General features: G+C 41.2%; 1 long non-coding RNA gene and 1 pseudogene across 2 annotated transcripts in view; both read left to right on the forward strand.

Annotated features, from left to right (window-relative positions):
* LOC132649059 (uncharacterized) overlaps positions 1-24,975 on the forward strand; it is a 235,756-nt gene that overhangs the window by 177,987 nt on the left and 32,794 nt on the right. The gene's annotated exons all lie outside the window — the stretch shown is intronic.
* LOC110562389 (glyceraldehyde-3-phosphate dehydrogenase-like) lies at positions 3,251-4,185 on the forward strand (annotated as a pseudogene).

Genomic DNA, 24,975 nt, shown 5'->3' on the forward strand with positions numbered 1-24,975 from the left:
CCTTGGTCTCTGGGCCACAGAGACAATGAATCATGGAGCCATCCTCAAATCCCATGACTCCTTCATGCCTACCCAGCCTCCTTCAAAATGCTTCTCACAGCCTCTTTTTCTTTCTTTTTAATGACTGATGCCATCACCTTATTTTAAGTCTTTGTCAACTCATATTTAAAAATTTTCAATTCTTCACTTGTTCCTTGCCTGAGGCCACTTCCCCGCTGTGACCGGACTCCCGAGAACTCACATTACGCTTCTGGGAGGACTGCTTTGATCACTTCCTTCTCTGTGCTCACACCTTCCAGGATGCTCACTTCTGATTAATGAAAACCCAATGAATGGTTTGAAAGTAGAATCCACTGTGAGGTTGCTGTGGTTACTGTTGACTGTCATCAGTGACAGAATCTGGGAGTCAAGCCTCCAGGTACAACCAAGGGGGATTATTTAGATTAGCTCAGGCTCTCAGTATACCAGTGAGGGGTTATCTTGATCAGGTTAATTGAAGTGGAAAGACTTACTCCGAAGGAGGTGACAACATTCCATGGGCTGCAGTTCTGGAATCTCTATAAAGAGAGGAAAGGAGCTGAGGACTGGCACCCCCAGACTGCTACTTTCTGACTTTGGATAAAATATCCTAAGCTTCCCCCACCTTTAAGTAGTTTTTGTAAGAATATTTTAATCCAGCAACAAGAAAGTAAGACAGAGATGACGCGGGCTTCATCCCAGGATGAGAAAATGGATGCTCAAGCAAGACTAGGTGCTTGGAATGCAGAGGAGTAGAGAAGCTAATCTACGGACTGGACCTGAAAAACCAGAACAATAGCAAAAGGTAAATGTGGAGGGAGAGCAGGCGAGCAGAACAGGAAGGGGAGGCACTGTAGGGCTCTCTCAGCACATTTGCTATTTAGCAAGCACTTCTTGGGAGAGAGGCGCTCACTCAGTGGGTGTCTGTTGAACAGAGGAGCAGACAAGTGAATGAATAAGGCTCTCATTTTCTTTATACCTGTCATTGCATGTTGTTTGTACCATAGTCTTATAATCTGTTTATAGGACAGAACTTTTGTTCTGGATTCCAGCAGCCTCAGGTCCTCAGGTTCAGGTTCAGGCCTTTGTCCCTAATGTATCGATGAAGGAGGAGGAATGGTAGTGTGAAATCATGGGAGAGATAGTCAATGTTGCCACAATTGAGAAGTGCAACGTATGAAGGAGTCCAGTGACCTCACGTCCATTTTCAGGGCATTGACATGAGCTTTGGCCTTAAATAGAAAAACTGGGACAGAGACAAGAGGTGTATGTAATTAAGAAGTTCTAGTCTAGGTGAGGTTTTGCTGATCATTATCTCAGTGCCGGGCCTACAAAGTTATCCACAGAAGTTCTTATTGCTGGAAGGGAGAATATGATGCTCAGAAGATAATTACTTCAGCCAACGGGCTGCCTTGACCTCATGATAATGGCCATAATCCAGTGTAGGGAGCATGTTCTGTCTTCCAAAGTTCTACTTTCTGGGAATCCAAGGAGGCTCATTGGGAAAGATTAAGGACAATGGTTTAGGTCTGTGACTTCAGCCAAAATAAGGAAGACTGACATGGCTTACTTCCTACTACGTTTAGTTCCCTATTGAACAAAAGTGAGGAGTCAATGCTTCAAAAACAAAAACAAACAAACAAACCTGCCTCCCAGTACCTAGGTGGTAGTTCCCAGGCTCTTCACTTTCCTGACGTAAGCAAAGAGTCAAGGCAATTGCATCACTCTCCAAGCATCCCACAGGCCATGAGTGGCAGCTCCAGAATGTGCAGCTGGGCTGCTTTGATGTAGAAATCCATCCAGCATGTTGTCTTCTAAACATCCAGTAGTGTATGTAGTACATGCTGGAGTGCAGCTGTGAATACCAGAGCCAGTGGGAGCAAGAGAGTCTGTCCAACACTGCTGCCTGCTGCAGCCTGAGGAGTTCAGAGACTTCTTCCTCAAGTGAAGCTGGAGTTCCTGGCTTCACTGCAGAAAAAGATGTTCAAGACAAATGAGTGTGAAGCAAAGTTGGAGTTTATTAAGGAAGGTGTGTATAGGGGGAGGGGCATGGGTATATGTGTTGGTGGGTATAGGCCAGAGGTCAACCTTAAGTGTTGTCCCTCAAAATGGCCTACCTTTTTGAGATAGAATTTTGTTTAATTTTTTTCTTTATTTTTATTATTTATTACAACTTATTCACTTTATATCCCAGCTGTATCACCCTCCCTCATCTCTTCTCAGTCCCACTCTTTCTTCCTCTTCCCCCCATGTCCCTCCCCTAGTCCACTGATAGTGGAGGTTCTCCTTCCCTACTATCTGACCGTAGTCTATCAGGTCTCATCAAGACTGTCTGGACCCTCTTTCTCTGTGGCCTAGTAGGGCCACCTTGCCAGGGGGAGTTGATCTAAGAGTGGGCAACCAAATTCATGCCAGTGACTGCTCCTGCTCTCCTTACTAGGGAACCTCCATGGAGACTGAGATGTTAAGATGAACTCCTTACTGGGAGCTTGACTCCCTGATTTTGCTCAGCCCTCATCAGGGATCCTCTTGTTCTCATTTCTACCTGCATGTACCACTAAGCTTAGCTACTTTTTCCATGTTCTTTCCTTCCTTCCTAACTTCCTTCCTTTCTTCCTCCTCTTTCTTTCTTCCTTCCTTCTTCCTTCCTTCCTTCCTTCCTTCCTTTCTTTCTTTCTTTCTTTCTTCCTTTCTTTCCACTTTAGGGATCAAATTTGGTACTATGCTTGTGTATGTTAGAAACAATCTCAACGCCTCACAAAGAACACACAAACAAGTGAAAGGAACTCAGCCAGGCAGAACTTCGGTCTGAACTCATGAGAGTAGACACATAGGTTGGAGTATTCTAACATGGCTGTGACTGTCCCCCATTAACTGGGATCTGTCTGACGTCACAGTCTTTCAAGATTCACTAGTTGTAAAAGAATTGTCACAAAAGAATTGAAGGAAACCCAGAAGGAGTCAGCCAGACCACTTTATTCACTTAAATTTCAAGAATGCAGCAGGACCTTCAGGTAAACAAGGGGCAGGGGTAAGCATTTGCTTAAAAAGTCTTACAAGGTGGGATGAATAAAAATATGTGAATTCCTTGTAATAAATACAAGTTTTGGCTCTTGTCTTCTTCCCATTCCATAGAGTAACTTCTCTCCCTCGTCTTCTTATGCAGTGCCAAATTTGTCTCATAGGTGCAATGGTAAAGGTTAGATTATTTGACCAAGGCTTCCTTTATATTATGGCTGGCAAAATGGATATTGTTGCTATCAATGACCCTTTTACTGACCTTAGCTACTTGATGTACATGTTCCAGTATGGTTTTACCCATGGTAAATTCCATAACATAGTCAAGGCTGAGAATAGGAAACTTGTTATCATCAGATGATCAACTCCGTCTTCCAGGAATGTGTTACCACTCACATCAAATGAGGTGATGCGGGTGCAGAATATGATGAGGAATCTACTGGTGTCTTTACCATGATGGAGAAGGCCTGGGTCCACTTGAAAGGGACCAAAATAGTTGTCATCTTTGCCCCTTCTACTAATTTCCCTATGTTTGTAATGGGTGTGAGCCACCAGAAGAATGGACAACTCACTCAAGATTGTCAGTAATGTTTCTTGCACCACCAATGCTTATCCTCCCTAGCCAAGGTCATTCATGACAATTTAGGCATTGTGGAAGGACTCAAGACCATTGTGCATGCCATCACTGCTACCCAGAAGACTGTGTATGGTCTCTCTGGGAAGCTGTAAGGTGATGGCCGAGGGGCTGCCCAGTATATCATCTCTGCAACCACTGGTACATCCAAGGCTATGGACAAGGTCATCCCCTAGTTGAATGGGAAGCTCACTGGCATGAACTTTTGTATTCTTACCCACAATGTGTTCATTGTGGATTTGACATGCTGCCTAGAAAAAGCTGCCAAGTATGATGACATCAAGAAGGTGGTGAAGCAGGCATCCAAGAGCCCACTAAAGAGCAGCTTATGTTACATCAAGAATGAGGTTGTCCCCTGGGACTTAAACAGTGACTCCCATTCTTCTACCTTTGATACTGGGGCTGGCATTGCTCTCAATAATAATTCTATAAAGCTCATTTTCTGGTATGACGATGAATATGGCTATAGCAACTGGGTGGTGGACCTCATGGCCTACATGGTCTCCAAGGAGTAAGAAGCCATGGACCTCCCACCCCAGTGGGAATAGAAAAGTGCAAGGGAGAAGATGTCAGCTGCTGAGGAATCTCTGTCCCAATTCAGCCCCTTTCACTGAGCATCTTGCCTCACAGTTTCCATCACAGGCACCTAGATGAAGTGGCCAGGAGGGAGGCTTAGGGAGCCCTATTCTCTTGAATACCTTCAAGAAAGTTGACTGCATACACCCCCCCCACATAACCAGAAAACAAACAAACAAATAAGTTTTACAATATTTTCTGGAAAAGATTAAATATTTCATATTTTATAAGGGGCAGTCACCTTACTGACTGAACAATCTCCTGAGTTATTTTCCCAGCCCCAAGGGAAGGTTTTTAACAGATATAACCACAGATGTTAATGGAGAGGAACTTCCTTAAGTACAAGACAGTATTCAGTGGAGGAGAGAGTCACCATTGAGTGGCTTGACATAGCTGTATAGACAGTTTTGGTGGCTTCTGCAATTTCCATTGTTCAAAGGGTTTCTAAGGGCCTTCTCACATTTTTTTTTCCTTTAGTAAGTGAGATCATAGGGTGGTTTCTGCAAAGCCTTGGACTAGAGAACAGGCTGATAAGATGAAAACACAAAGGTTCAAAAGGTCAGAGGAATCCTCACAGCATGTAAGCTGCAATGAAATGAAGACAGGCTTTGAATGTAAACACGATTTGAGATTTATTTCTGAGAGTCTCAGAAAATTACAAGCTTACAACTGGGAAAGGGATAAGGATAAGCTTGTGAGTCATGTGCACCTTGGCTATATGCATGACTGCCATTTTTAATTTTTTAAGATTTGAAACAGCTCTATTACAATTAAATATGCAACTTTTAATATAGGGTATCTTCACAGTGAATTTTGTTAACTATATGAAAATTCTGACCTTTTGGATGAAATTTCAACCAGGCTCCAGGGTAAAGGGTCCCTTTTCTTTCTACGTCTGTTAATTTTCCATCTTTCATACGTGCTTCATGGGTAAGTTATAAGGATTAGAGAAACAGCCGGGAGACCTCACTTCTCAAGGTGGTTTGCTCACTATCAGGGCTACAACTGGGAGTGAGTAAGCATGTGGGAGAAGAAAAAAAAAGTTTCCCTTGACCTTCACAGTAGAAAATGCCAACAGTTTAGAGACAGGTGCAAGAAGAGTATGCTTGCAGGCTTGCGGGGAAAGGAGAGGAAAAGCAGACGGGAGTTTTGTCATCAAGTGTGTGATTGACGATGGCTATAGGTTGTTCTTTATTCCTCACAAGAGGCTGTGAGGCAGCACACTTTGAAGGGGGTGGACAGAGCTTGAAGTGCAGCTGATGGTCCCCTGGCCAGAGCCATTCAATTGCTCACTTTGAGCACTAAAGGAAGAGAATGTAGTACCTCTAATTCCCTCTTGTGAAGGCCAAGACTCGCCCTCCTACAAGCAAAGATGGACAAAGGAGAAAGACACACATACACACACGCATACACATGCATGCAAGAATGCACACACAACAGAGCAAATAAATATATAAATCAATCAATGTCAATGGAGAGGAAAATAGGGATTAGACGGAAGTGTATATATAATGAGAATGAGCTGGAAGTGGGAAAGGTACTCAGGACAGCTCCAGTTGCTCTCAGTCTCTGTGTATTTCTTTCTCTCCTTTGGGCTCTTAGAGCACAATGCTCCTCCCTAGGCAGTCTCAGGAAAGCTCCATCAGAGAGCATCCTTTTAGGCCTAATTCTTAAATGCATAGGGAGAAGGGGAAGTCAGATTGACCATCTTGCTTCTGAGTCCTTGTCAATCTAATTCATTTCAAAGTACTTTGAAGAATTTTCTGATCCCTGACTAACAAGATATCTAAAATAGCTGCAATCTATTTATCAAAATTTGAAAACTCCAACATGGTAATAGTGTAAAGAATCCAACAACAGTTAACAGTATAAGGTCACAGACAGTAGCCATCCCACTCAACAGTATTAACACACCCAATCCACGCAATGACTGTTGGGTAGCTCCTACTGGAGTCAGCTTATCTGTAGATGAAAGGATGCAAAAGTTCAAGGTCACATAGCTCATGAGTAAATGGAGTTTTACCCCAGCCCTCATGCTCACAGAAGCTGTGGATTTTATTCCCATGCTGTGATAAATTTTGTTGAACAAATTTTCCCATGAATATATTTCCTTCCTTCTTTGGAACAAGGGAGGTACTTTTTTTTTTTAAGCTATGTAGATTGTACCAGAGATCAGCAAATGAAGGTACATCAGCCCCAAATGGTCTGTTTTTTTGTGTAGTCTGCAAGCTAAGCATGATGCTGTACTTTTTTTTTTCTTTCCTGCTCTTTTTCTCTTTTTTTTCCTCTTTACCTCCCTCAGTATACAATTGGCAGCATTCCCCCCCCACACTTTTTTTTTTATCTATATCTCAGATACAGGTTATAAACACTTGATGTGAGTTTAGTGAAAAAATTACAGCAAAAAAGAAAAGTGAAATCATTCTAGAAAATATTGAGTCTACCTACTCAGGTTCAGCGCCATTGTGCTTCCAATATGTTTTGAATTAGGTTATGTCAACCATGACTATAAGCTCAAAACATTCAAATCAACCATGGAACAAGGAGTATTTGGTTTCCTTCAAAGAGCTTTTCAAAGTATAGCTAAGTGCAGAGCTCTGGAATGTAAAAACACAGGGGAAAGGGTGGCAAGCAGGTCATCTTCCTGGTCCATGGCATTGAGGACGTACGAGTATCCAGAGCTTCTTTCTCTTAGCACAGTTGCTTCGAAGATCAGTACTTTTTCAGCAGCCTCACTTGCCTGAGAAAGGCTACTTAGACAGAAGGGGACAGGGAAGAGTCTAGAAAAAGCAATTCAGACACAGTGTCTGTCCACAGTCATAAATTCCGATAGGATTTGGTCTCATCTCAGACACAATGCATGGCATTATGGTGTTCTGACCCCTAAGAGAACAGAACAGAATATAAGTTATAAGGGCACAAAGATTTTCCTGAGGGGGAGAAAAAAAGATTTTTTTTTTTTTTTTTTTTTTTTTTTTTTTTTTTACAGAGTAGACAGAAAACATATAAAAGAAAAGGCCACAACCATGAAAAGAAATCTGCCTGAATACAGAGTGTGGCTGAATTACTCAATAAGGAAATAGGCTTACTTGCTCCCACACCTGAAGGCATCCCCAGCGTGAGGAGCAGAGCCCACGCCGAGGGTCCCCATGTTCCAGGCCTTCAGGACAGGTAGTAAGAATGAGCCACTCTGGAAAGGTCTCCTCTGCAAAAGCCACCTTGTCTTCTTTGATCATTTTGCAAATTAAATGAAGTATCAGACCATATCATCCTCTGTTAGCATATTTCACATTTCATTATTGTAATAATACAACTTTATAATTAAGAGCGTACATATTCATTACGACTCTAAGGAAGACAGGTTCCTTGAAATCTAATGCTGCTGCTCCTGGCAACAGTGATGGTGATGATGATGATGACAGTGATAGCATGATGATATGAAGAATACCATAGACCTTTTGTAAGGACCAAAACAGATCATGTATTTAACACACCCACAACTTCCCAGGGTCCTGTTTTCTAGATGTTATCACAGTCACTGCTGTGCCACTGCTGTAGATGGTCTACAGTCACTGAGAAGACTGCATGCAGAGTCCAAAGCTACCTTTGCCATTTGCAATCTGTGCAAGTTTGGGAAAGTCGCTATATGCCTCAGTTTTCTTACTTAAGAAATAAGGATGATGCTATGTGTTATCATTTATCTATTTTCTGCCATCTTTCTACCATCTACATAACTTGTCTACCTATCCACATTCTATTTTCCTACCAATCTTCATCTATTCATCTATCTGTATTCTGTTTTTATCATCTATCATCTAGCTATCTATCTATCTAGTCTAAAAAACAGGGACAAGAGAGGAGTGAGCATTCAAGCAAGACCAACTATAATTATTCTTGTTATATATTTTTTACATTTGTATGTATATGCATGTGACTGTGTGTATGTTTGTATGTATGTACTTGCATGTGCACATGCACATAGAATTATATGTAGAAGTCAGAGGACAGCTTGTGGGAATGAGTTTGTATCTTCTACTGTGTGGATCCTAGGGATCAAACTCAGGTCATCATTAAATGCCCTGACCTGCAGAGGCAGCTCACCAGCCCCTTTATTTTTTCAGTTATCACATGCGACTTGCACATGCTTATGAAGTGTACTGTGATGTTTTAAGATACTCATATATATTGTGTCGTAATCAAACCAGGTGGTGGTTCATGCCATTAATTATAGCTCCTGAAAGGTAGGCATAGGCAGTTTAGAAATTCAAGGCCATTCTCAGATGCACAGCAAACTGAAGGCCACCCTGAGCTATGACATGGCCCTGACTCAATAAGCATGCACATGTGTGTGTTTCTAGATTTGTTAAATTGATTGGCGATTTTTTTAAATAAACAATTCCTTTAAATTTCCAGTGTGTAAAATACAAACAGGGACAGTCTGCAGAACTTCTCTAGGATTCCAGAGTAAGCATGGGTGCTAAGGCAGCAAAGTTCATGAGGACTGTGGACACCCCCAAAGTTACCAGCTAAAGATACAAACATGGATACTTACACTGTCAAGTAAACAACCTAAGTTGTTTGCAATACCCCTAGTGGTCACTGTAACACACCCTACCCCGAGAGCCTTGACACACTCATATGAGAGGGGGGCCAGTGGTCAATCCTCCCTTTAAACGTTTGGCACTGTTACAGCGCTCTGTATCAAAGGGTTTTCTTAGAAAAACTCCTCTTTTAACGTGGTAGTCACGGCTAACAGATATTTCCCTAAGTTTTATCCGAAGTGGCCCATCCTTGTGGTACCAAATTCGCACAATGATGCAGGGTGAGTGACTAAGAAGAGGGTTAAATATATTTAAATGCTTGTTTTAAAGCCCAAACTAATTCCCATCCCAGGTTTTCAATCTCCAGTGTCAAGCAAGAGTTATCACCTGTTTAACAGTCACTTTAAATACGTTTTCTTTTTAGAAGTTCAAAACCCATCAGGTTCTTCCAAAGTCTTGCTCTTTCATCACAGAGGGCTAAATTTCAGCCTCAGGGAAATAATTTGAGCTACAAGGACATACTTAAAAGAAGAAAAACAAACGGGTGAAGCTTTACAAAAGCAAACATTTGATATTTGAGCACATCACTGGAACAAATCAGTTTCCAGTAGGCAACATTCTGACTGTGGGTTCCCACCATTTCCTCAGTGCAACCTGGACACCTTCTACGGAGTCCTTTTGTCTTAGAAACTTCAGGTTTTAACACACATACGTTTATAATTATGCATGCATTTATAATGCATTTTGGTTGGGTTGGGTTGAACTCTTTGGTAATAATTCGGAGCTTGGCTTCTGAGGTGATGGCACAGGTTTGCATGCATTATGCAGAATTTTCTGCTAAATTCAGTGGGCTTCTTGTAAATGAATTAATTTATTTCAATCCATGCTTGTTTGACATAAATGTCACATTTATGCTGAATAACGCTACTGCTCTTCTGTGTTTGCTTCAGTAATGCTGAGCTTTGAGATGTTACCCCAGACAGGCTCTGACAATGGAGTGCCAAGTGGCCATCTTGAAATTACAAAACTTTGCTCTAGCCTCCTGGTACTGAATCCGATATTTAGCAAAATGGAGTTCAATGACCTGGATAGTGAACCATTTTTATCAATACTGAGATGTCATGGATTAGGAGGAAACGAAAACAAATAATACAACTATATTCCTTTTTTTTTTTTTTTTTTTTTTTTTTTTTTTTTTTTTTTACTGCATTTAATAATTCTAACCAAATGGGATCAGATCAATTTCTGGATAGAACATAAAGCGCCAAGTAAAATAAATTGCCCATTTTTACCATTGAAATAATGTGGAAAGAAGAATTGGCCTAGGGAAATAAGCAGGAGATACATAGAACAAGGACAAGATGAAAGGATTTTTTTTTTCCTTTCCTCCTCTTGGTTGGTCTGGACAGAACTAACTGGCTGTCTCCAGTCACAAGTAAGTACAAAAGCACTATTTCTTTTCAATGCAGTTTATTCAGGAACCTTGAACAATCATCTGACCCTGGGGAAAGCCAGCCCACAGCTTAAATAGCCTCTGGGTAGCCAACCCAGGCGTGCCACGTGGGCAATGCAGATAGGTCCACATACATGGAAGCAAGCCAGATCCTCAGCCTTAGCCAAATGTGGAATTGTTCGTGACAGAGAGCACTCACCATCGGGAAGGTGGAAGGCGGAAACCAGCTCCATCTTTAAGGCACAGCATTACACAGCTCTCTACAGTTCCCCCTTTTTGTTTTAGACGCATCAGGCAAGAGTAGAGGTCTGATCTCTGATATTAGAAATAAATTGAGACTTTGTACCGATGTTCATTTAGGTGTCATCCACCCAAAGAGCATCAGACCCGTCCGATACCTTTTTCTCAGAGGCGGGACCTGGGGTATCAACCCGCATGCAATCAGACATGCTCTTCTCTGGCAAAAGCACTATTTCTAACAGGGAAAGGCTGCTGCCATGGGAACTTTAGCTAGGCCAGCAATTTGCCTCTGGGAGGGAAGCATTCAAGGAGGAAGATGCAACCATAAGGAGCTTGCAAGCTAGACTCTCTCCCCCATATTCCCCAGGTTGGAGGTTGTTCAGAGTGGAATCTCCCTCCAATGGGTATGTTTGTTCATTCCTTCTAGATCATAGCCTTGTCCCAACACCTAGGGATTCAGACACTATATCCCTACAATGCCCACAGTTCAGTACTTCTGGGTTCTGGCCTACTTTGTCCTAGAAAAGTACCTACAAAGGCCCACAATACTGTATTGGTCACCATGAAGACAACCATAAAAATCTTGCCAGATTTGAGATATCCCTTCAAAGCTGTTGAGTCATTTAAGGCTCCTAAGATATCTCTTTGCCTGTCTTGTTTAGAGTTTGCCTTCATAATTCCTTTTCTCTCTAATTAGGCATTCAGCATTCAACCAGAAGTTTAATGCTAACCATATTCTGGTAAATTTAGGGGAAAAGTAAAATCATACCTTAGTTCTAGGCTTTACTTTCTTCATTTCTTGTCTAGCCAAATGAGCTATAGCATGGACTTAGCTTAGTGAACTATCTAAATAATTTAAAACTATATAGTATTTGGTTTTGTTTATAATGTCTGGGGGGGAAAAGGAGGAATCAGTGAAGTTTTTACTCTAAACAGTATTAGTAAATTTCCAATAGCTTGACCATGCTCTATTCATCCTCCTTAAAGACACTAAGAGATTGACACTTTACACACCGGAGCAGTTTGAGTCCATAAATGTAGTATCCTAGATACATGCATGGAGTACCCATTTCAGAAAATGAGAGTTTCAGTGAAAGACACAGCATAAAGAACTCATAGCCTAAGAGGAGACACAAATGCCAGCATAAGTTCTTATTCGCATACAGTGTACTTTATACCAGCATAGAGTGCTGAATGGATACAGAAGGCAATGCTATTTTCCTTAGGATTTCATTGGCTTACAATACATATAATATACATATATGTGATAATATGTATGTTGTTCATATACACTCTGTGCTGAGTCCTCTGGAGAAACAGCGTATAAATCCAGGGAGCTGCCTTGTTATTTTTTTAATTCAGTTTCCAAGGCTGCATGATTAATCTTTAGCACAGCTACAGTTTAGCACCTGTTGAGCAATATTAGAGGAAATCATCTGTGTTGCAAGTGGAGAATATGTTAGGGAGGCTGGACTCAAACGGATCCAGGTTTAGCTCTCTTTCTCCTTCTGTTTTAGCAGACAAATAATCTGTTGCAACTTTGCCGCTTCTCTTCCATGCCTTGGCTCTGTTCCCATGCACCATTTTGTTCTAGGGGATGCCTAAACTGATTCTTCAGTGTTAGCCAAAACAAATGAGGAGCTTGGCTCTCGGTCTGGTCCCAGCAGCTGCTGTGATTGGAGTTCTCTGCACCCAAGACAGTGGGGCAGCTTTCCCCTTGACAGATGAACACATTTTCATTACTAGGGAAACAGGAAGCATGGCATACTGGGCAGGGGGCGGGGGTGCAGAGAGGCAGATTTGGGAAATGGCTTTGTTCTTTCTTATATCCGTTAGAGTTATTGTTCAGCTGAAATGTCCGAGGGGAGGTTGTCGAGTCCAAGTGGGATACCCATGTTTTAAGCTCCTCGTCCCCTCAGGCTGCAGTTGGGAGCTCAAGTTGCCTTGGGGAGAGCAATTCTTTGCAGATCCGCTCTAGGAGGCACTTCCATGCATGCAGCAAAGGTCATGGAGTGGCCAGGAAGCCTAGGGGAACCATCATACAAAAGAAAGGCAAAGAAACATTTAGTGGTCTCCATTTCTTGGCCATACAATAAAGGTAAACTGAAAAGTGGCTGTTCTAGGCCCCTGGAGCTGTTCCTGCTGGTTTGGGTGCTGCAAATAACTCAACCACAGGGGCATGGACATACATTCTTCGGAGAAGAGGATGGATCTCCAGTGTACCACCTCATGGCAATTTTTTTTTTAATGATGATTCTGTATTCATAATAGTCTTTAATCAAAATGGCAGCCTGGAAGGCACTCTTTATCCTCAGGTTTTGAGAGTGCTTAGATAAATGTGGGTGCTAGTCACCATTGTGGGGAATTCAAGGGCAGAATAAACGTGTAGGAAGAAGAAACAGAGGAAAATAAGAAAACACATAAGCCTAAAGTATAATGTTGCAAAAGAAATGATAAAATTAAATGTAAGTATTGAGGGGTATCTTCAAGGATGAGGGGAGTCCGGAATCCCAAATGGTGTGTGACTTCTGAACCCTCCTTTCCAATTACCATTGCAACAAAAAACTCTTGTCTATCACGAAGCTTTTGAAAAAGCAGAATTGCCAGTCAAGGAGACAAACATGTCCCATCCTACAATGAGAAATATATCATTAGGCATTTTTATTGTATAGTCAGAGCATGCTTAAAACTAAGATAGCTATGATATCACTGGACATCGTATGGGACCACTGTCATACATGTGGCAAATTTGAATACAAGCACTATTTTGCAGTGAATGACTACACTGAATAACTACCATTTGCCAGACACTAGGATGTGTGCTTTATATGAGGACACTCCTGTAACAGCAAACAATGTGCTTAGAATGTTTGTTATGTACACAAGGAAGGCCGAGGCTTGGTTTTTCCATGATGAGATGGTCCAGAAACAAAGTAAGATTTTAATACAGTTCTTAGAAGCCTCAAAGGGCTATGGAGTTTGAAGGACTGCTTTACCAATGCCTCTGCCCTTTGTCGTCCATGTTTATTTTAGACACAGAGACACAGAGACCTGTGAGTTATTATACTGAAGAATCAGTTTAGACATCCCCTAGAACAAAATGGTGCACAAGAATAGAGACAAGCAGTGGAAGAGAAGTGGCAAAAATGCAGCAGACAATCTGTCTGCTCAAACAAAGGAAAAAGAGAGATAAACCTGGATCCATTTGAGTCCAGCTCCTGATTGGCCTGAACAATGTCTCAGGCATCTCCCCACACAAGACTCCAGCCCAGGCTGCTAACAATTGATGAGAGTTGGTACACAGAATGGACACTGTGCCTTTACCAACGGGTCAAGTAGGAAGGAGTGGAGTGGGGCCTGCTCTGTTAGGCATTTACTAAAGATAAATGACACAGCATGCATTGGCTATCCTTGCTCATGTCTCCCTTATGAAAACTGGTGGCTCCTGGAGGGTTTGCTGGGACAGTCTGTCTTTTGCATCCTGTCACCTCAGAGGCACAATGTCACTCTTTGGACTCTAGCTTGTTCATTTACAAATCTTTCCTTTCCTTCCCATCTAGTATTTCGTATTTACACAAGTTTTGGGTGAGGTCTTTTTGTGGTTGTGCCTGTGATAGTAGAAAAATGGTGGAATTTGTTCAAAGTTCAGCAGTAATTAGAACCAGTGAAGACGGAACTAGGCAAAAGGCCAGCTTCTCTATTCCTAACAAACTGTTTTCTCCTGTAGACAAGATTTCAATATCATCGTGCTTATTAAAAATACCACATCTGAGCTGGGCACAGTGGCTCACGCTCATAGTTCCAACACTCAGGGAGGCAGAGGCAGGTGGATCTTTGTGAGTTCAAGGCCATCCAGGTCTACAAAGTGAGTCCAGGACAGCGAAGGCTACACAGAGAAATCCTGTCTCAAAAAGCAAACAAACAAAAATGCTACATCTTGTATATCTTTCTTCTTATGATTTCAAATAACTTCCCCCTTTTCTTATCTTAAATTCCCCCTTTTACCTTGCTCTATGCCAGTGAATTTCTTCCCCTGTACAACCCAGAATATTTTAGAAGGAAAGCATCCTATGCCAAGTTATTTCCAATGAGCAGAGGAATAATGTATACACTTCATTTTGATTTCTGATTTTCTTAATACCGACATAATGTTAGCACTCATGTTAAATGCCAGTATTTTAAGTTAGAAAATTAATTGCACCTAAAATATCTAAGACATAATAGGCCTTTAGCAAATACCAGCTTTTTTCAGTGCTCATGCTGTACATGCCATGTCTATGGAATAATGTAGAGAAGAAAAAGAAACATGACAACACCTTCTCCCCTAAGGATGGAGCTTCATGAGCTCCTCCCTAGTTCATGCTAGAATGGTGACTGCTTTGATCTTGTGCAGGTTTTACTGTGAGTTCATGAGTGCAACAACCAGGCCATGTCCAGAAGACAGCATTTCATAAAACTTCTCCTCTCCCAGCTGTTACATTCTTTCCTCCCCCTCTTCCTTGATGTTCCCTGAGCTTTGGAAGGTGGTGGTATAAATGCCCCATTTGGGGCCATAGCTCACTGCTTCTTCCCTTGGCCACATCCAGTCTATGGAGGGGCCTTGACTTTGGTAATGATATCTGTGATTTCCAGCACTTTCCCCTGCTCCTTTTCTTAGAGTTTCCAGTGCTGCTTACATCCCCCCATCTGTTCTTTCTGTACTGTGTTTGGAATCTTCTAGGCCTTGGCACTTCTGCATTTCAAGTCAGGAAGTGAAGAAGTTATTTTCTATTTCAAGTAGTTGATTCTTGGAATAAAAAGCATAATGTTTAAAGATTATTTTACTAGCTTCAGATTGCTTAAAATCTACATGAGAGTTTCAGAGTGAGGAATTTAACTCTTTGTTTGTTATTAGCTTATGGAAAGGAAAACATTCCGGTAAATCTCTCATACACTTACACTTTCGTGTGTGTATGTGTGTGTGGGGGTGTATGTGTGTGTTGAGGAATGGACCCATGGCTTTCTGTACTCTAATACAGAGCTACATCTTTAGGTTGTAGTAATATTCATGATGTTGATAAAATCACTAGAGAATGGGGAAAATGTTTTCTTCTTTAAGGTGTTTATGAAAACTTATAACGTAAAACTTGAATTGCATTGACCCACCAAAAATACAGAATAACCCATCCCAAGATTGCCTAAAAGATAGGAGCAATAACTCCATTCCAACTCCAGGCATCAAATACCAGCTCACATGCCTTTTCATTTAGCCATCATTTCACACCTTGTTGGCTATAAAGTAGATAGAAGGGAACCAGGTATATCCTATATAATAACTCTTGTTATTATATTTGGTGTTGAAAAGATAAATTATTTGCTAACATACCAAAACTCTGAAGGGAAAGCCAATAGTATACTTCTGGAGTAGTACTAAGTTTGAAGTCCTGAGTTCAAGCCTTGTCACTAAGCCAAATAAAGTCAAATAAAAGCTTAAGAGAAAAAAAAATGTCAACATACAGTATAACACTCTAGTCTGTAGTTCTAATTCCAATGCTATTATTTGTCTGTTGATAGTGCAGTATCTACATGATCTATTTTAGATTAGGACTATTATCAGCCATAATGCTTCTGTTGATATTTCAAAAGACTCGTATCCGAAATTTGGTAATACCTTCTGTTGACTCATGCAACACATATGCCATAAAATTCCTGGATAAATTGACAGAAAAAGTGATGTTTTATATTATTTGCCTGCTATGTATAGGTCTTGCTTAGTGTTCAATTAATTATATACAGTGTCAGAGGGTGGGCTTTCTGGACCTGATGATTGATCTTGTTTACTAAAGACTTTATCCTTCTCTTTCGTATGTGCTTTTGTGTTCTCTGGAAGACTCTTGTGCAGTTCCATGGGGTTTTTGCTTTAAACACGGCACTCCTCCATCTCCTGTGACTTTGGGGATCATAGTTAGCTTTACTTGTCAACACACCTTGAAAGAGAGAATATTCATTGAGGAATAGCTTTCATCAGATTGGCTGGTGGCATGTTGATGGGAAATTTTCTTGATTCCTAATAGACGTGAGAGTGCCCAGCCCACTGTGGGCTTAGACAAGTGGGGTTGGGCTGTAGATGAAAGGTAGCTGATCATGGCCAGTAAGACTCCTCCATGGCCTCTGCTTCAGTTCCTGCCTCCAAGTTCCCACCTTGAGTTTCTGGCTCAGCTCTCCCCGATAATGGATTGTCATCTGTAAACCAAATAGCTCTTTCCATCTCCACGTTGTTTTTGGTTAACATGTTATCACAGCAACAGAGAAGCAAACTAGGACAGCATACAACTTGAACTTCGCTTTGTTCCTCATCTTCATTCTGTGTCTGTGCAGCCATCACACCTCAGTGTTGGGATGGGTTCATGACCCTGATGAAATTTGACTTCTGGAACTATCCTACTTCTTCCATGCCATTAATGCATTGTCTCCCATAGTAGCCAAGTACTTATACTCCTCTGGGTTAATGTCTCCAGTTTGCGTGGCCATTCACTACTGAACATCATTTTGAGTCTCTTTAGCACCCCGCTATCAACTCTATTTGAATTATACAAAGGACAGCAGGTTTCAAGAGTTATCATTTATGAACTGGCCCCACTTTGGCTCTGTTGTGAAATCCAAGCACTCTTTTGATGGCTGTTATCATCCTGAACTGTCCACAGCTGTGATTCCCTACAGCCAAAATGTACACATTGGTCCCACACAGGTTTCATGAAGGATTTTGGAAGGATCTTTGTCCCTTCCTGAAGATGCATTGGTAGTTAATGTTGGCTAGGGTGGAGCCACCATCCTTCCACCCCAGGATACATATGCAGATAACAATTGCTGGAAGAGGTTTTTCTTTTGTGGCATAGTCACTTGTAAGGAACCCTTGTCCTGTAAGTACCCTCTCACCCACATTCCCATAAGAATTAAAGAAACTCATTGGTTCGACAAGCTACACCAGGGTGGATTCATTTCCTAGTTTGTGTCCTTGAAGTCCTATTCTGGTTAAATAGATGGTTTGTTCATGTCTCCCCAAGATAGGTCACACAACAGATGTTTAAATTCATACTGGAATGAGGAAGACTATGTGAGGATCTCTAACAAAAATTTTAATTTAAATAGAGTTTTAGAAAAATGAAACAGTATACTTAAGCAAGACTTAGCCCACAATATAATAAAATATATAATTTTTTATTAATTTGGTAGTAAACATTTTTGATGCCGCAGAACAGTTACACTCGGTACCAGGTTCGGTGTCTGTTCTGGAGTTGTTATTCAAATACTATTACTAAAATAGCAGACATTTCTTAAAGATCTAGAAAAAGTTCTGAAATTCATATGAAAATATAAAAGAACTCAAACAGCTTAAGGTCCAAAGACTTTACGGAAAGGACTAAGCAGAACACCCAATGCTGGAGATAGCACAATGCCTGACCTCAAATTATACTACAGAGCCATAGTGACAAAAGCAGTGTGGTCCTTTCATAAACAAAAACATGTAGGCCAATGGAACAGAACAGAGGACCCAGAAATAAACCCAGAAATCCCTCAGGGATACGCTATGAAGCATCTTTTACCAATTTTGTTTGTTTTCCTAAGTGTTTCTGATTTGTGCAGTCTGTACGTCTATCTCTTCCTCAAATTCATCTATTCTGTATTTTATCTGTGTAGGATTTTATCTGTACTATGCTTCCAGAAGAAAAGACCGTTCTCATTTTAGGTCAAAGATCATCATTTCCTGAATTAAAAAAAAAAAGTGCTCCAATCAAAGACATTAATTCAAAATACTGTCAAATATTCTACCTGGCTCCAGCTGCTAGAATTTTCTTCTCTGGTGATTGATTTCAGATTCTCTGATGCCCAGACTGCATAAGTGTCATTTAAAGTGTGGAATCCAGAAGAGAACACATACCACTACAGAGCATAAGAGTGGACGTTCATGCTCATAGCTTTTTGGTGGGAAAGCTCCATGTAGACTCTGGTGGGAGTAGGTGCCTCAGACTTTAAAGCTGAGGACAGATTCTTCTGGTTAAGCCTCATCTGAAAAGAACACCATGATCTTGGGGGATTAGCAAACTGACAACTTGTCTCACAGAAGACTAAACTTCTTCCTCTAACGACATCAGTGTATGGTAGACTCAAGAATCAAGTTGCCAGTGGCTGCTCCTGATGACTCCATCATCTGGTAAAAATCCCTGCTACCACTATGACTGTGAAGCATGAGCAATATAGTTTATAATGACAGTACTTATGCTGTAGTATACTGAATTCATTTCTTAACAGCAGTACCAGGTATTGAACTCAGAGCCTCATGAATGCAAGACAAGCTGTCCTACGACCAACTGAGCACCACCTGTAAGCTACTTTTTAGGGAGCAGACTTGGGAGAGGAATAAACTTCTACTTGCTCAAGACTCGCTCACTGCCTCACTCATTTTCAAATTTTTCCTCTAAGTTCACAATGTTAGCATTTCTACATGAAGGAGTGAATGAGGGAACCGGGTTCAGACAAAGATGAGGCAGCACATGTTTATAAGAATTAGGGCAAGGATTAGTACTGAGCCCATTTATTCCAAAGCCCACAGTGTTTCTATCACAACATGCTTCCCAGGAGGTTGCCTGTGTGAAGTAAAAACCATTCTCTAGATATAGCATTTGCAAACACATTTATGTATACAAAGAAGATCAGCATACAAAAGAAATATGTCACAATGGAAAGAATTCATGATTCTTCTTTGAGGTAAAGATTCAAAATTGACAATTTTGTAACTTGCCCAACTATTGCTAAACAGGTATCAATGAGTCGTTTCATGTAAATGTTGTCTCGTGGTGTTTGTCTGCATTGTGTATTACACTCTTTGTGTCTGAACACACAGCTTTGCATCATGAGTGCCTGTAAACCCATTAGCCATTCTTCTCACCTTCCTCTTTGCCATAGAAATTCTTCCTTCTTGAAATGGAGTAATGGATTTTCTTTCTCCTTTTCGGTGTTGAAAGACTGCTGGTGGCACAACAGCATAGCCTTGGTAAAGCACACAGAAAGGCTATGTGCAAAGCATTGTATAAGTCTATGAGAAATGATAGGCATTAGAACTACAAGGAATTGTTATGGTTTATTTAGCCAAGCATTCTGTTCTCATTCTTTCCTCTCTTCCTCTCTCCCTCCCTTCCTCTTTCTCCCCACTGGTCTTTCTTTCTCCTTCTCTCCTTGCTATGTAGCCTAGGATAGCCTGGAACTTGTGGGTATTCTCCTGCCTCAGCTTCCTGAGTGTTAGAATTGCAAGAGTGAACCACCATACGGGAACAAGCAACCCTTTCCATTGGCAAGGGAACAAAGATCCACACAAACCTATTAGTAAAATGTTACAGTCGTGTCTCCTCTGTTTGGAACGACGTTGTCAATGGATTTCCAAATTAAGACACATTTGAAAGCTAAAGGAAGTATCAACAGGATATGGCAGTGGTGAGTGACGCACCAGATCTATCCCGAAAAACCGTAGCATGCCATTTGACCTTTAATAGCTGTATCGGTTGTTTTTAAGTTACTTTTTTTTTAAATTGCTGTGAATAAAACACCATGACCAAGGAAACTTAAAAAAAAAGTACCCAGTTGAACTTATGATTCCAGAGAGTTAGAGTCCATGATGGTAGAGCAAAAGCATGATGGCAGGAACTGCAGGGAGCTCACGTCTCAAACTACAAGCAGGAGACATTGCTTGTACACACTGGGAATGACACACATCCTTTGAAACCTAAAAGACCACCCCCAGTGACACACCTTCTCCAGAAAGACCAGGTTTCCTTTTTTTTTTCCAAAAAGTTTCATGAAAGAATGAAATGAAATGAATGAATGAATGAATGAATGAATGAATGAAACGGTGTTAAGAAAAGTGCCTGATATATTGACACAAGGTCATGCCTAATAATTTTTAGTTAATCTTATTTCAAAACCCAGCTGCTCACAGGATTCAGGGAAGATATGTGGTCATGTTAGTTTTTGTTTTCTTTTTTTGTCGAGTTTTGAAGGTCAGTAACATTAGCATCAATTGTCACAAACGAAAATACAAAACGACAAGCCATTAACCCTTATTAATTTGTTTAATATTTTATTTTGTTTTGTTTCTATAATAGAAAAGCCTATCACTATTCAATTCTTCTAGCTTAGCCAAACTATATAGTTTTAGTAGGTTGACCAAATTATCTTGTAAAGACAAAGTGTATCAGTAGGTGACTATACAGATTGATCATTCCTGCAGAAAGGAAGCGAGAAAGAAAAAGGATGAAGGAGTGGGATTCTAAGAGCAATTGTGTTCTAAAATATAATATTATGCATGCATATTATATCTATATCCAGAGGAGATGCCACATTTTATATGAAACAATTGGACACTAACAAGGAAACTAGATCAAGTGTAGATTTGTAACACAAAAATGATGGACTTTAAATCACCGTGTTCCACTTTCATTTTGTTGCATAAAATCTGTATCCACAGCTCTGCTTTGGTTAAATCCTAATGTAGTGCTGTCAGTTTTTCAAGGTCCTAGAGTTCAGAATTTCTCCATTATCCCTCATATAAGTGCTACAGTTTGTTTCCTAATTTAGTACACAACACAAGGAAAGACGTGTTGTGTCCCTGCTTACCTTGTTGAGTTATGAGCATTCAAGAGCTATTAAAAGGAAAGACTCATAGAAAACATTGCTGGGTAGTGTCACTAAGAAGCACAAAATTTGATTCTGTCCGCATATGAAGAGACAAAGAGGCATTCCCTTCTGAACTTCCAAATTCAAGGTGTTGGCTCCCTACAAGATAGGTCTGGCACAGCTCTGTTCCTGGAAAGACAGCACTTGGACCAATTAATTCTGCCTTACCATTTCCCCTACAACAATGACATTTCCAGTGTTATCCAGCCTGTGAAATCTGGACTCCTGTCTGCTTCTGTTTTGACCTCTCATTACTTCCTGCTCTGGCTGACTGGCCACCGGCCAGCCCCTTCGGCAGGTTGGTTGTGGTCTGAGAGCTAGAAGGAAGGACTCACTGGTTAACCAGCACACCAGTACTGAAAAGGTCACCATTAACCAGCTTTCACTATAGCTGCATGCCAAGTCACCCCCAGGATGGGCGTGAAACTTAGCAAGGAGCATCTCCGTAGAGATGCCCTGCTCTGAGTTTACTGTGACAACAGAATAAGGAAATGGAAGAATAGGACTGCACCTCTGTGCAGACTATGTCAGGCAAATTACTTCCTGCTATGGAGGCCAGTTATCTAGTTCATGGAAGGCTAGGACTATGTATAACATATTACGCTCTGAACTTTCTTTGTTTGATTTTGGAGGGTTTTTTTTTTTTAATTTTATACATGCATATTATAAATGTTGATCAAGTCCACCCCCTAGTACCTTCAATTGCTCCCTACCACTTTCTCCTGGGATTGCATGAGCCCCTCTCCCTTCCTAGGGTTTTGCCTACCTTGGTCCTGCACAAGTCTTGTACCCTCAATCACTGAAGTAAAACTGTAGTTTTTTATTTTTCTAAGTGAAAAAATTCAAGTCAGATTTTTCTCAAGTGACTGTTATTTATTTATTTATTTATTTATTTATTTATTTATTTATTGCCTGTGTTCAGCTTGAGGAATTTGTTTCTAACTTCAGTTTTTCTTCTGTCTCTGAAATGCAGCTTCAGAGAAAGGCTACCATGGATCCTGGGAGATGTCTTAACAGCTAAAGCATGCACTGTGCGAGCATGAGGATGTACATTCAAGTCCTCAGAACCCACATAAAAACTTGAATAGACAGAGCAGCCCTACTCTAACCCAGTTCCAGACAAGCCAGTGACAAGGGTCGCCAGGGCAAACTGGCTGGCTAGCCTAGCTGAATTTGTGAACTCCAAGCTCAGACAGAGGGTCAAGTCTCCATAAATAAAGTAGAAACAGTTAAGGAAGATGTCTACCCAGCATCAAACTCTGACTTCATATACGTACCCCTCCCTGCCCCACACAAAGTAAGTAAATTTTAAAAAAAATGAAAAATAAAGAATGCTAAAAACATGAAGTGTTAAAATGAAGATACCTCAAGCTTTAATGAAGCTATTGAGTTTATGGAACATACACTTAGGAAAGTTTATCTGTGGTGACAAATTAATCCTCTGATCTCCATGCTTAACAGAACTTCTGCATGGATCCTGACCTCTAGACCTCCGAATTGCACACTGTATGCTCAAGCCGCTGGGACATGTCTCTGGACCCTTAGTAGTCTTCTTAATTGCATGTATCAGCACGAAGATGAAGCTGTATTTCAAAGGCAGAAGAAAAATATAACCGGAGTTAGAAATAAAATCCTCATGCTTGACACTGGCAAAAATCCGTCATTTGAAGACAACCTGACCTGGGTCTTGTCCTATAGCATTTTTAGAATGGGTTAGCCTGATCTGGATTCTGCATTAGCTCACAAATCATGGTCTATGGAGACTCCTTCATCTTAAACACATGCTGTGTCCACGTTAAAAAGACATTTACTCTCTGTTGGTGCTAGGTTAGAAACCCATCACTTCTGTTCCCCATGTTCTGGTCTGAATTTGTCACGTGGTCCCACCTGGTGTAGAAAGATGAGCGATCACTTGGATGTCCCTCTAGCAACAGATGTCTGCACACTTTATGCATAATAGCTTTGGCATATTTGTAATCCTACTAATAACTGTATAGCAGCCATTTGTCACTTCCCAGCTCTGGACCAGGAATGGACTCGTGAGACCTGTGTTGTTCATCTGAAAACTGAAGCTCCTGAAGGATAGTATGTCATTCCAGAAGCACTACCATGCTGCAGTGAGAGCTAAAAGAGATTAATCAGGGGTGGGCCCCCCTTGAGAAGTTCAGGGGAGTAAGTAAGGGTAAAAACAGACCGACCCTACACCACAGTGCCACACTGAAAGGGCAGGAGAAAGGAAGAGCTGGTTGGAGACTGTTAAGTAGCTCTGAAAAGACACCAGACAGACAGAGCACAAAGGAAAAATGAATACCAGGTGAGCCTCACGTTTCCAAGTGGCCATGCCCTGGTAGCCATGCCCTGGTAGCCATGCACGGGTAGCCATGCCCTGGTTCTCATATGTGCTTTCCCATGCGCTGGTGCCCATGCATAGTTCCATTATTGGCTCTGATGCCATGTGCTTGGCTCTCATGTTGACACAGATCCTTAAGCTGCTGTCTGAGGGTGTTAGCCGATTGCATTTATCCCATCAGGCTTTTTTTTTTTCTCATTACTGTCACAGAGAGGAAGTGCGGGGTGAGAATACAGAAGCTCCCCAACATATAACGGTTTGACTCTTGAGTTTTGAGCTTTATTATGGATTGTGTGAAACAGATACACATTCAGTGGAGACGAGGCTTGACATTTTCAACTCAGACCCTTTCCAGGGCTAGCATCATGTCTTGGGATCCTGGCCAGCTACAGCTCTCATCAGCCATTCAGTCATAAGGATAAGCATTAACGCTCTGTGGTGTACTATGTTGCTAGGCTGTGATGGTCAGTAAGTTAGGGTACCAAATGCACTTTTGGCTTATGGCATTTTCAATGTACCGTGGATTTACTATGCTACATCCCCACTGTAACCTGATGAACATCCAGACAGATTCTCATATTGTCCTGCTAAGACTGTCTGCATGCTGACTATAGAAAATGTTTAATGTAACTAAACTGAGTGAAGAATGACGTTTTAAATGATTTTTAAAACTCAACAGGTCAAAAGAAAAAGTTCATACAGTCAGGAACTCAGAGTTGCAAACTTGTGTCTGTTTTTGACAAGCTCTATGACCTTCCTGGAGTCACTCTTTCTTCCATAAAATTAGGCAGTTGTTGGATTTGCGCTGTCATTCTAAACTTTATCACCCTGCTTAGAAGCTTGGGAGGCAAGTATTTCTGTCTCTTGCACAGTCCAGTTTCTGGCTCAGTAATCTTGAGTGGGCTGATTCTACAGCAATTTCCTTCAGCTTGAAACATTTCATCCCATAGAACCAAGAAGTAAACAAAACTTACAGAATCCACAAAGTGAATAATTCAGAAGTCTGGGGAACATTACATGATTCACAAGCCCTACCCCTGTGCCCCCACCTCACACTCCCCAGCACCCCAACACCCTCACCCTTCAAGGTTTTATTTTAAAAATAGCTGGGTGAAGAGCCTCTCAGACAGGCCCAGCTGCCTGCAAGTCATGCAGAGAGCTCATGGAGTGGGGTGCAGCCTTCGTGAACTATCAGTTATACCAGGCAGACATTTCAGTGATGCCAAATGTCTTTGTCTCATCTATGAGTTTATTAAGCAAACCTAATAAACTCATTGTGCCTCACAGCTAGGTTAGGGAAGACATGTTTCACTGGCCTGTTGTCAGCACCCTCTCTGGGACCCATAGATAATTATTTACCTGTCTCTAGAACAAGTCACAGAGCATCTTCAACTTTTGAGCAGTGCTACTGGCAGGCAACATATACTTCGAGAACTAC

The sequence above is a fragment of the Meriones unguiculatus genome, chromosome 1, assembly GCF_030254825.1.
Source record: "Meriones unguiculatus strain TT.TT164.6M chromosome 1, Bangor_MerUng_6.1, whole genome shotgun sequence".
NCBI classification, from domain to species: domain Eukaryota; kingdom Metazoa; phylum Chordata; class Mammalia; order Rodentia; family Muridae; genus Meriones; species Meriones unguiculatus.